Below are 13,001 nucleotides of genomic sequence, written 5' to 3' on the forward strand. Positions count from 1 at the left end.
AATATATGTAATATTTTTAAAAATCTTTACATATTTTTAAAACAATATCAAATAATAAATACTTTTTCAAGTTCAGATTCGAACAACGAGATTCATTATCCGGAACACTAGATATCCGAGTTTAAACATCCATATCAACCTGTTTTTAATGGGTGAATATCCTTTTCAAATACAAGAAGAATTTATTTATAATATATTTTGTAATAAACTATTTTAAAAAAAAGTTAATTTGGGAAATCAACACCTGTCGATCTTAAGCAATAATCTCTAGTCTAAGTGGTTGAGGTGAGACGCTCAAAGACTCATTTAAAATGAGAGGCATTAGATTCAAGTTCCACTTGTGATAAAAAATAAGGATTCCAAGTTGGGCCATAATTAGACGGGTTTTTCACTTTCTTATGAGGATGGTCTCCAAGTCATAGGCAGAAATAAAAATAATCGGGGGAGACATGGCTACGTCAGTTATCCAAATCGCAGATTTTTAAAAAAGAATAACGCCGGTGGATATCAAATAAAATAAAATAGTGCTCAACTTAAGTTTGGTAGTTCCGGCCTATGCTATTGCTACTGCTTCCACTCCTTATCTCTCCGTTTCTTTCTCACATACAATAACTCTGCTGGCTCTCTCTTCACTGAATGCCGTTACTCGGTAAGTTTCGCCTCCATTTTCCGTTACAGTATTATTATATTATATTACCCTCACGAGCAATTTGTCAACAGGATCTGTTATAACTTTTCACTGTTTTCTAAATCTGAATCCCATGCTACAATTTTATTAGGTTTTCAACTGATGAATCTGTTCCCATTTGTTGATTCATTGAGGTTATTGTTAACAATTTTAGGTAATAAGTTATGTTGAATTCAAATTATTTTGTTGATTATTAGCTTTCACACTCAAAAGGATCTGTGTTATGTTAGGTAAAAACTACTTTTAGGCATTTTTAGGTCTAACTGTTTGTCTGTATGTTTCTTCTCAACTTGTTCTTTAACTGTGTTTGGTAAATACTTTTAGGTAAATGCTATAAGTTTGTTGGTTTGTTGATTATTATAGTTAATATAGGGTGCAAGCGAGCTGATTCAAATCGATAAAATGCTCAAAACGAGCTGACCTTTTTTTTAGCTCAAGCCGAGCCCGAGCCTCAAATAACGCTCGTTTAATTATCGAGCCCAAGCTCGAGCCTTTCGTAATTTTAAGTTTGCCCTCTTTTGGACTTTTATGTATTAACACATCACAGCCGAGCTCCAATTGAGCTTTGGCTTGTTTAAGGTACTAAACGAGCCCGAGCCCGAGCCCTTGTAAGTCAAAACAAGTCGACCTCAGGCTCGGCTCGATTCTATATAGGTTTTTCTATTGTTTCATTCATGTGTATATTGGCCCCTTCATTGTAGTTCATTCAATTAAATCCATTTATTATACATGGTTAAGCAACGATTTTACAGATTAGGTACAGGAATCTCAATTCATATGTTTGTGGTTTGTAAAAAGTATGCTATCTTGATTAATTCTATCTACATATTTGGTTCAATTCAAGGGGTCCCACCATGGGCTTTAACCTGTTAATATGATGCTTTCTTTTCTATCTTTTTTATGTGCTAAATCCATACATGTGTTTGTACTGATGAAACTTAATATGAAAATACATTAACTATAAAGATGTCAACGTCAACTCAGGGAGTTTACCAACCAACATTATAAGTATGTGCCTTCACATGATAATATAATATGCATCTTTCAAATGATCCAAAGTCATCTGGTGGAAATTTGAAAATAGCTATTCCTTGCTTTTGGATATTGTTGATAGCGTATGGATAATATAGGGGTGGCAATTTTCGACACGAAACGGAAATAATCACGTTGTGGGTTGACATATCTAACCCGTACAAAAAGGGTCATTTTTGGGTTAAGCTGTTTAATTAAACAGGTCGTGTTCGGGTTGACCTATTTAGTAGGGTCATGTTTTGTTTAAGTTTAGTTAAACAGGTCGTGTTCGGGTTGACCTATTTAATAGGGTCATGTTTTGTTTAAGTTGTTTAGTTAAACAGGTCGTGTTCGGGTTGACCTGTCTAATTAAACGGGTCATGTTCTGGCTGACCTGTTTAACCCGTTTTGTTAAACAGGTCGACCGTTGACCTGCTAACCTGCTTAATTAAATAGACCAACCCACTAACCCATTTATGACCCATTTTTTACAGCCCACCAACATGATTAACATGTTTACAACTTGATTATTACCCACCAACCCACTTGACACGTTCAGATAAATGGGTTAAAAGGGTCGTGTTCAGGTTATACGATTTGAAGTGCGTGTAGATTAGGGTTGATGATTTTAAAACGAATGAAAATATGGGTTGTGTGGAGGCTAGAAATAGTTGGTCATCTATAATATGAGAAGAATGAGACAAAATTACCCTAATGGTATATTAAATCTTAATCACATAGTTTAGTAGCAATCGAGATTTTGAATCGCATTTGGTTTTTAATTCCAACTTACTGTTATTTTTTCTGTTGATTTCATTTCTTGTATCAATATTCGTTGTTTCTGACATGAAAGTATTGAAATTGTGAAGAAGTATAGGATGGCAATAGGGGCTGATTGACTTTTTTGTTGACCATCCAAGCACCATGAAATTTGTACCAAAGAAGGGATTGAAGTCGATTTTGTCACTTTATTTGAAAGGAAAATCAGCGCGTCCTTTTAGTTTGTTTCCAAAAGTGAAAGCAGATTATGGGACGGGCAATACACCCGTTTATCTCAATGTGTATGACTTGACACCAATGAATGGATATGCATATTGGGCTGGCTTTGGTATCTTTCATTCTGGTGTGGAAGGTAATTTTGCTTTGTTAATTTATTTAGATTAAGGTTAATAGTTAATACCATAAAAACACTATTCTTTCTTGCTTTTCACGGAAAAGATACTAACCTAATTTTATTAAAGATAGTCCTTGAACTTGTAAAAATAGACGAAAAAATCGCTAAACTAATTTGTAGATATTAAAGTCTCTAAACTTGTCTAAAATGAAGGTACTTGTGAATACTTTTTAAAAATAATAACTTGTAACTATTAAATTAGTCAAAATTGGATAGTGACATTCAATATTTTTGTAGAAAAAGTTTATACCATATTATTTTCTCAATTTAAGAGTTAACAAGTAATTGTATAAGAGTCAAAAAGTCACTAAATTGATTTTTATATATTAAAGTCTCTAAACTCGTATAAAATGCACATTCTAGTGAAATTTTCTTTTCAAATAATGGCTTGTTAACTACTAAATTAGTCAAAGTTTGATAGTGAGACTCAACATTTTTGTAGAAAAGTTTTGTCTGATTTAAGAGTTGGTTAAGAAGCCATTATAATTTTTTTTTGTAAGAGTACGTGCATTTTAGACAAGTTTAACGACTTCAATTTACGAAAATTAGTTTAGTTAACAAGTACTAAACCTTGGATTCACTAAACTAATTTTTATATATCAAATTTATTAAACATACCCAAATTGCACGTACATGTGATTTGTTTTTTTTTTTTTTAATAATGACTTGTTAACTTTTAAATTGGTCAAAATTTGTTATGACATTCAACATTTTACTGATTTTGTTTGTTTGTTATTCGACAGTTATGTAGAAAAAGTTCTATACTATCTCCAGAGTTAACAAGTCATTATTTAAAACTTTTCTAAAAGTCATCCATTTAGACAAGTTTAGGGACTTTAATTTACCATTTGAGTGAATTCTTATTGTATTAAACATTTATACGTTAGATTAACTGTATCTAACATCAATGGCTCTCAACAGTTCATGGTGTAGAATATGGATTTGGAGCTCATGAATATTCATCAAGTGGTGTATTTGAAGTTGAACCTCGGCAATGCCCTGGGTTCAAATTTAGGAGGTCAATATTAATCGGGACAACGTGTTTGAACCCTGCACAGGTCAGAGAGTTCATGAAGCGCCATGTGGCTAACTACAATGGTGATACATATCACCTAATCGTTAAGAACTGCAATCATTTTTGCAACGATATCTGTTACAAGTTAACTGGAAAATCAATTCCAAAATGGGTTAATCGGATGGCTAGACTCGGTAATATTTTTTCGTCTCTTTTTACTTTAATGAAAGTCAATTAGGGTGTTCATTGAATCGATTTCTTCAATATTGAAATTTTGATTTTTCACAGGTGACTTCGAATTCAAACTGAATATGGATTTAAATTAGAAAAAACCTATTCGAATTCGGAAAAACCTAATTTGGATAAAATGCCAATTCGTAACTCGATTTGATTTAAACGCTATATATGCACGATCAGTACCATTTTAGAACTTTTAAATAATTTAAGAATTTTAATAACTCTTAACTAATCATTTGATTTATTTGTTTATTTGTTTATTTTATATATTTATTATTATTTGAGGGTAGTTTTGTCATTGTTGATTATATATAAAATGACAAAATTGCCATAAAATAATATTAAATATATAAAATAAATAAATAAATAAAATGACTGGTTGTTAGGAGTACTTGAGGTTCTTAAATATTTTGGAGATCTAATTCGAATTTTCTGGTCGGTTTTGTTCAAAACTCAAATTCGTAACTTGATTCTAAAACCAAAATTTGAATTCAAATCGATCTCTAACCCCACATGAAATATCAAAAACCTAATTAAAAATCGGTTCATCTGGTTTTTCGAGTATGGTTCGAGTACATAACACCCCCAAACTCCTCACCTCGACCTACCCTGTATCTAAAGGGATGAATATGACACAATATACTAATGAATGTGTCGATTTGAATTGTGTTTTCTTCAACCAGTCAAATCATAAAATCTATCTAAACAGAGATAAATCAAATGGGTTAAAACCTAAATAGTTTTACTAAACCACGTAAATTGTTATTTTTAATAATAGTGTTAATGTAATCTTAGTTAACACATTAATTAAAAGAGCGTGACGAAAACAAAAGTGTTTAGTGTCAACCCGGTCCGACATGCTTTCATATCTACCAAAAATGACTCATTTTAACAAGAATCTGTCTGACACGTTGTCGCCTGATGTTTCCATTGTAGGTTCGGTTTTTAGTTTTGTTTTACCGGATGCTCTTCGGGTTCCAGCTGTGGAACACAACCCAGTGCCCGAAAGTGAAACACAAAGACTTAGAAGTAACAGTTTTAGTTGTTTATCATCAATCTCCTCAAGGCAGAGACAATTGTCAACATCTTCATTGCTTCTTCAGTCTCCTTTGAAAAGCTGCTTACCCTCCTGCAAGTTGAAACGGTCTAGAATTCGTTCCCGGAATGGTAAGGGGTGATGAAGTTCACTGCTGAAACGTCATTTAGGTGTATTGTCCGGTTTTTCCTAAACAAGGTTCATTAGAAGTCCTACCTAAAATAACTGTACTCGAATGTTTCTGAGTTTACTTTACTTATATTGAAAATGGAATAATATAAGCATAAAGTTCTTGGAAAGTTTCTAAATGTATTCGCCTCTATTGTTGACATAAATAATTGCAGTAAATGTTATAAAAAGGAATGCGATATTTGGACGCTAGGGTGGTTATGAGGACACCATTTGAGGCCTATACGGCTTGTATAAGCCTATTCAAGTCGTATAAGCCCTACCTTTTTGTAGGTAGGTGTCAATGTGTGTTTCTATGCCTCATATTGCTCTATACGAGCCAAAGAGTTATTAAGGTTTGTTATTATATTTTATGTGACTAATGAACTATGCTACCCGAATAGGATCTATACAAGCCGAGTAATTCTTAAATGATGAGCTATACGACCTGAATAGGGTCTAATACGAGCCGAATAGCTCATAACCAACGGAAATCTTAAAACCGTATGCTTATTTTTGGTCAATAATGTGTAAAATAAGATGATAAAATGTTAAATTAATTAAATGGTGGTGGTGGGTATACGTGTGATGTTTTGTCAGGTTCTATAAGAGGTGTAAAGACCTATACGACTTACATATGGGCTATATGAGTTAACTACAAAAGGCTACCAATTTGTTCCCTCCGTGCATATGTCATGCACGCATGATCTATACGAACTGTATAGGTTTTTACAGACCCATGGGGTGGTGTTTGTATACAACATCCCTATTAGTGTACTGAAGATAAATATTTACATATTAACAATTTCAATATAATTTATTATAATAACTTATAAAATGTCTATTTTACACATAATTTTACTAAAAATGTAAAATTGTTTATTTAGTTATTTCTTAACTATTTTATTTTTTTTAACTAACTTTTAAGTGTTGATGATTTGCTTAAATTTCACTCTAGTCTTTTACTTTTATATATATATATATATATATATATATATATATATATATATAACATTTTTTGAGTATTGGAAAATGAGTTTGTACCAAAAGTCAATCCCAATTGGAGGTGCACACAGAAACAACCGGTTCCTAACCGAAAAGCTAACTGGTTATTAATCGGTTGGATCCTAACCGATCCTAACCACCGGTTAGTAACCGGTTTATATTCTTGATTTCAAAACCGGTTAACCGAACCGGTGGCTGACCAATTTTCTTTATTTTATTAATAACCGGTTAACCGATTTTCTTTTTTTATTAATTTTTCAAAACCGGTTAGTACCCGAACCGATTAACCGGTCTAACCGGTTATTTCCCGCAAAAAAACCGGTTAAGAAAAAAACCGGTTTCCGGTTAACCGAAATGTGCACCTATAATCCCAATTACCTTACTTGGACCTCCAATGATGCCCATGCTCAAATGTTGTTCATCTCCACCATCTCAGAAGCCCTCTTTCCAAAATGTTCAAGGTATAAGCGCTCGTGATATATGTGTCACTCTTGAACGAGCCTATGCCCCACATGCATCTTTGAGGGAATACACACCCAAGATACAATTCTTGAAGATAGGAATGAACAGAGATAAAATCTCATTTGCCTATTTACCTTGTGCTCAAGAGTGTTTTGATGCTCTTACCAAACATTATCGAACTAGTCAGGGACAGTGAGTTTGTCATGCTTCTCGTCTCAAATCTGCTAGAGGAGTGCAATCGCCTCAAATCCATTCTTCTTGCGTGCCAATTCTCTACATCCTTCAATGAACTTCATAGGCTACTATGCGACCACGACTATATGATGGTAAGTCCTCTCATATTTCTAACGCTACATATACTCATATATTTACAACTACCACCGTAGGCAACACAATTGGGATACCATCTCAACAATACCAACTTCAAGCAATTCAACAAATGGTCTCACGACTTGAGTTGCAGTAAACACCCAACACGTTATGCGTTCCCTAGGCGGGAAGCAATGCTCCAAAAAATTGGCACAAACGGTCGGGTCTTCAAAATTTGTGTCACGAGTGATGTCCCATCAATACAAATACATATGGTTAGCCTCGATGGAATCACTTAGGTTCACGGCCTTCAACCCACTGCCAGTGCCTGCGCCTAACTCAACTCCGAGATTTTCAAGAAGTTTCCTGGTCAAAACCGTCCCAATCTCAAAATGAGGCGGTTGGACTCTCTATCTCTATCAAGGAAAAGGGCTTTAAACAGAGATTTACCCGATGTATCCAGCAGGAAGTGAGGAGAAGAAGTCTGATCCCTTTCCCCCTCCACCGATTGCTCTTACTTAAACCTCTAGTGACTTAGCCATGTTCACCGTCATAGGTTGAGATTTTGTAACCGTGGTTTCGACCCCAGGCGAAGAAACCACTTCTGCCGTCATAGGTTGCGTCGTCGCCACGGTCTCGGCCCCGGACGGTTTAACCAACTCTATTGTCATAGGCGAACTCGCCAAAGGAACTTTAGGCTGGGCCTCCGACAAGCCGCCTACACTCGTCTCCATTGGTGAAGAGACTGATGCGTCAATAGTTGTCTTCGCGGCATCTTTCTGCACACTCTCTTCCACTTGCTTCTTCTTCGCCAGAAGCAACTTTAGAGCATTTGTGCAAGAAAGTATTAGCAGAGTTTAAAACGAAAAATGAAGAGAGAGGAAGAAAAAACAAAGTTAAACCTGGAGAAGTAACTAGGCCTGGCAACTTGACGAAACCACCAAGTCGAGGTTTTTTAAGCAGAGGAACCTCTTCCTCTTCTTCTTCAACAGCTTTCGTTGAGGACGCCACATTGTGGGGAACAGTGAACGCCTTCACGCCCACGATGGACCCGCCAGGACGCCGTGGTGTCACCAACAGTTCCAAGCTGAAAGACTGAAGGCAACTTGGTATCCATAACAGTTTCAATTCTGGCGGTTGAGAGTAACTTAATACTCACAATAGTCCCAGTCTTACTAGGATCTGTGGTGGAGGAAGCACACGGCAAGCCAAATGGGACATTAGAAGCAACGATTTAGTCGTTATCATCCTCTAAGGACCTCTTCTTAGAGACCTTTGAGGTGGCATCTATCTTCCCGCTGCTGTCTTGGCGCTCTTTAGCCCCCCCTAGGAAGAAAGGCGCATAACATGAGACCGTTTACTTACAACATAAAGGAAAACCATTAGTGTCGCTATGAAGAGCTACAATCAAAGAGAAAAGAGAGGAAAGATACTAACCCTCCCTCGGGTTGGCAATGCTCGAAGGTGGCGGCGGAGGTAATGTCTGATCCGCGGGGTGGGAAAAACAAAATTCTTTGTCGTCTTGAATAAGATCGGCTCCTCTCGTGGACCTAATGCCCGCTGGAACAGGGTCTTCGTACCTTCAGGCGTCGGCTGCAGCAAGAACAACGTGTCCTCCACCTCTGCAAAACAAATAACGAACATATACATGAAGACAGAATACAAGGAAGCAAAGTCCTTAAATAAAAATACAGAATGTTACCTTGCCCGACATTCTTGATGATTAGCACCTTCATTGCATCCTTCCAGATGCGAATCTTCCCAAAGAGCACCAGCGCTCGTTCAGGATACATGTGGAACGGATACCGACTGCCCTTCAAATAATTATACTAGTTCGTGTTGGAATATAGAACTAGTTTGGACTTCGACAACTCCTTGCCCTCCGCGAAGCGGATTGCATGGGGGACTACGCGCTCAGAAATGTAGAAGAAGACGCTCTTCCACTCATGCGAACTCTTCGGCGCATACCCAGCGATCGCCTTTGCTCCCGACCGGGTATACAAGTTGTACCAACCCTGGGAGTTTCGCCATTGGTAGAAAGCTACCAACTTGTTAGCTGAAGGGGTTATCCCCAAACAGTGACAAGTAAACTCGAAATGGCGAAGGCGTGCCATCCCGAGTGGATGAACTTGGGTCTAGTGCAACCCAAAAGCATCCAGAACCTCTAGCAAGAACCGAGTAATTGGCTACCGGAAATTTCCAATTGTGAAGAACTAATTGTGGACGGCAATCTTTCCGGGAGGAGGGTCGTTCATGATCTTGTCGGGAGCCAGCAACTCCAGCTCAAACATGAGGTCGATCCAGTAGTCCTGGACCAACTCGTTGAAGTCGGAATGAGACATCCGACACCTAACAAACTCCATGGTAAGGGGCTTCTTTTGCCCCTTCTCATTCTCCCGATGAGAAGGACCAGCCATTAAACGCCTGGAAACAACGTAAGATTTCCGGAAAATAATCGCCGGAGTGGATGAATATTTGTCTGAAATATCTTGTAGGAAGAAAGTTGGTTCTTGCTAGAGGTTCTGGATGCTTTTGGGTTGCACTAGACCCAAGTTCATCCACTCGGGACAAATATTTCCGGGAGGAGGGTCGTTCACGATCTTGTCAGGAGCCAGCAACTCCAGCTCAAACATGAGGTCGATCCAGTAGTCCTGGACCAACTCGTTGAAGTCGGAATGAGACATCCGACACCCAACAAACTCCATGGTAAGGGGCTTCCTTTGCCCCTTCTCATTCTCCCGATGAGAAGGACCAGCCATTAAACGCCTGGAAACAACGTAAGATTTCCGGAAAATAATCGCCGGAGTGGATGAATATTTGTCTGAAATATCTTGTAGGAAGGAAGAAAGTTGGAAGAAGGTGGGAAGAGTATAGGAAAAACAAAGGGGGACTTCTTTTTATATACCCATCACAATTAATATGATGGAGGAATATTGAGGATAGAGAGACTGGCAGTCCAACCAGAAGACGCCATGTATACGGAACAAATCAGTAGGTGTGCTATAGCTGGGTGTGTCACCAGGATTCTTGCCCATGCGCCTAACAAAGATGAAAAAGTAGTGTGTAGAAAGTAACCGTCATCCCACGTCCCATCACTCACGCGACCTTATCTCTTCCATAAATAATTTCGAATTTTCCCTCCTACTTCCACGTGGCAAGGCAGCTCGATAAGCGAAGATTCATCAAAACACACAAGTGTAGTCCGCATAAGGAAGATTTTCAATAACCTTCAGCCAATAAGGCTTCAGCCTAAGGAAGGTTTTCAATAACCTCCAGCCAAAAAGGCTACCGCCTAAGGAAGGTTTTCAATACCTTCCACCAAAGGCTTCTGCCTATGGAAGGTTTTCAATAACCTATCACTAAAAAGGCTTCCGTCTAAGAAAGGTTTACAATAACCTTCCGCCAATAAGGCTTCCGCCTAAGGAAGGTTTTCAATAACCACCCGCCAATGAGGCTTCCGCCTAAGGAAGGTTTTCAATAACCACCTGACAGAAAGGCTTTCTCCTAAGGAGGATTTCCAACAACCCTCCACCTTATAGGCTACCGCCTGAAAGAAAATTTCAGTTACCCTCATCCATAGTAAGTTCCTAACAAAAGGAGGTTCTACCCACGAGGGAAATAGCTTGGGAAACCCCAGGGATAGCTCACATCACCTCATCAGTCCATAAGTCCTCCTAATTCTGTCACATGGGAAAAACAATGGACCCGGGGGACTTGAAGAGGTAGGGTACCAAACCCACCCAAGCACCAAAGCGCACCTTTAGGCGCTGGGTTACATCCTGTCAGACGCCAAACATTCTCTGACTCCTCAGGAAATGTAGCGCCAAAGATCTCCTAGGTATGGCGCAAAAAGGAAGTATATTGCTGAAAGGGACACCCAGCCAATAAGGAAATGACAATACATAGCTAATAGTACTACATAGTACAAGCATCACCATTAGTCAACTGTTTTACCCATCAACATTCTAGGAGCACGTGAGAACTCTCTGATTGGTGAAATTCCTAACATGACAAGCGACTCATATCTTCTCTCCTCCAATCCGGCTATAAATATCACTCAAACCTCAACGGTAAAGGGATCCGAACTTCAAGGCAAGAACACTCTCTAGTGCTCTACGATTACTGATATTCTCTATTTACTCAGTCTCCCTTGCTGATTCTTAGGGCGGGGGGTGGTTACGAGAAGACCTCCCCCCCTCCTTCTCGTAACGAGTTCACGGTGTTCTGTTTTGCATGTGCTCACACTCAGATTAGCCAGATTACATCTAACTCCCGTGAGAAATACTTGACCTTAACCTAAGGACTAAGCTATTAGACCGAGGGCTAAACCAATATTTCTTTAATATTAAGTAAATTTTAATTAAGATAAAAAATAAAAAATAATCCATCATCAGGAACGAATCATCTCCAACCATTCTCTTTTTATCCTACCGAGAAAAGTTGAGATTTTAAAAAATAAAAAACCAACAAGTGGATGACTGATTAAAGTACATGTGATTTCTAGGATTTGCCTCACTTGTGGGAACATGGTTTTACCTTTTTTCTTTTTTGACTTAATCACACGGGATAATCTAATTAATTGGTAGCACTACGCCTTCAATTATTGGTGAAATAAATCATCAATTAATACCATAATCATACTATTACATATCTTAACACCGTAATCATGTTATGATTTAGTCACATTTGTTATCTAGTCCTAACTTTTATATAAAAAAAAGACACATAATTTAATTAGGCAAATTGGAAATAAATAATCCCAACTTTTGTGTATTGGCCAATAATAATCTCAACTTTAAAAATCACCACCAGCGGTCCCAACTTTCAACTATTTTTGTCTCAATGGTTCTCCTTTAAAAAACATTTAACGCCGTTATGTTTTTTCCCAAGTTTCAAACCGATGTTTTAGGACTTTTGATCAAAATAATGACACGATTCAACTGATGTAAAACTTATTTCAAAACTGTTATTCAAATGACTTGATTTTCGTTAATTGGAATATCAAACACCCGAATTGAAACATTGTTTCGTCGTTTGGATAAAAGTTTCGAGATAAGTTTTACATCGGTCGAATCGTATCATTCTTCCAATTAAACGCCCTAAAACAACGGTTTGAAACTTAGGAAAAAGCATAACGGCGTTAAGTGTTTTTTAACGGAGGACCATTGAGACAAAAATAGTTGAAAGTTGGGACCACTGGTAATGATTTTTAAAGTTGGGATTATTATCGGGCAATACAGAAAAGTTGGGATTATTTATTTCCAATTTCCCATTTAATTATGACAAGGGTTGTTAGTTAAGACCATATATATTGTGGTGTGTTACTATGATAGAGGAGTGTGCCACGTAGGCATCACGCTCACACAAACACCATACTGTCTCTATAATGAGTGTAAAATGAGCTTGGCTGTTAAAATTTTCATCTGTAAAAGTACATTAAAAGGAAAATGCTTATTTTTTTAATAAGATTTATATTTGGTGAAGCCGTTCATAAAGAAACATGTGGCGTTCCTTTCACACTTAGCACTTACTCTTTTTTAGCTTTGAGCTTGGTTCTGATTAGGCACATTCTCACTCGTTCTCTTTCAAGGTTTCGCCAACTATAGCATCCCTCAAATGATTGTGCGTATGATCACCCGTCACCCTAGGTGGCTCCTATGACATGCCTTTCACACTCATCTTTCACCGATCATAACATATGGTCTAACGCTACAAGGAAGGTTTAAATAGAATAATGTATAACTAGGAATTGAAAAAACAATCTTTAACTCTTGGATGCCTGCTGGACGTTCTTTGACAAACATCGAAGAGAGAGACATTTAGAGATGATGTGAATAGAGAGAGTAAAAATCTGTAACCAGATGTGAGATAGGATGGAAAATATGAGAAGAGAAGA

The 13,001-nt window shown here is 37.6% G+C and overlaps 1 pseudogene across 1 annotated transcript; it reads left to right on the forward strand.

Annotated features, from left to right (window-relative positions):
• The first annotated feature begins 2,579 nt into the window (after positions 1 to 2,579).
• LOC143622357 (deSI-like protein At4g17486 pseudogene) lies at positions 2,580 to 5,303 on the forward strand (annotated as a pseudogene). The gene is made up of 3 exons (XR_013151685.1): positions 2,580 to 2,831; positions 3,795 to 4,082; positions 5,062 to 5,303. The product of XR_013151685.1 is annotated as a deSI-like protein At4g17486 pseudogene (transcript).
• The last annotated feature ends 7,698 nt before the right edge of the window (positions 5,304 to 13,001 follow it).

The sequence above is a fragment of the Bidens hawaiensis genome, unplaced genomic scaffold, assembly GCF_021521415.1.
Source record: "Bidens hawaiensis isolate Kalapana, Puna unplaced genomic scaffold, B.hawaiensis_p1.1 tig00003126_1, whole genome shotgun sequence".
Lineage (NCBI taxonomy): Eukaryota > Viridiplantae > Streptophyta > Magnoliopsida > Asterales > Asteraceae > Bidens > Bidens hawaiensis.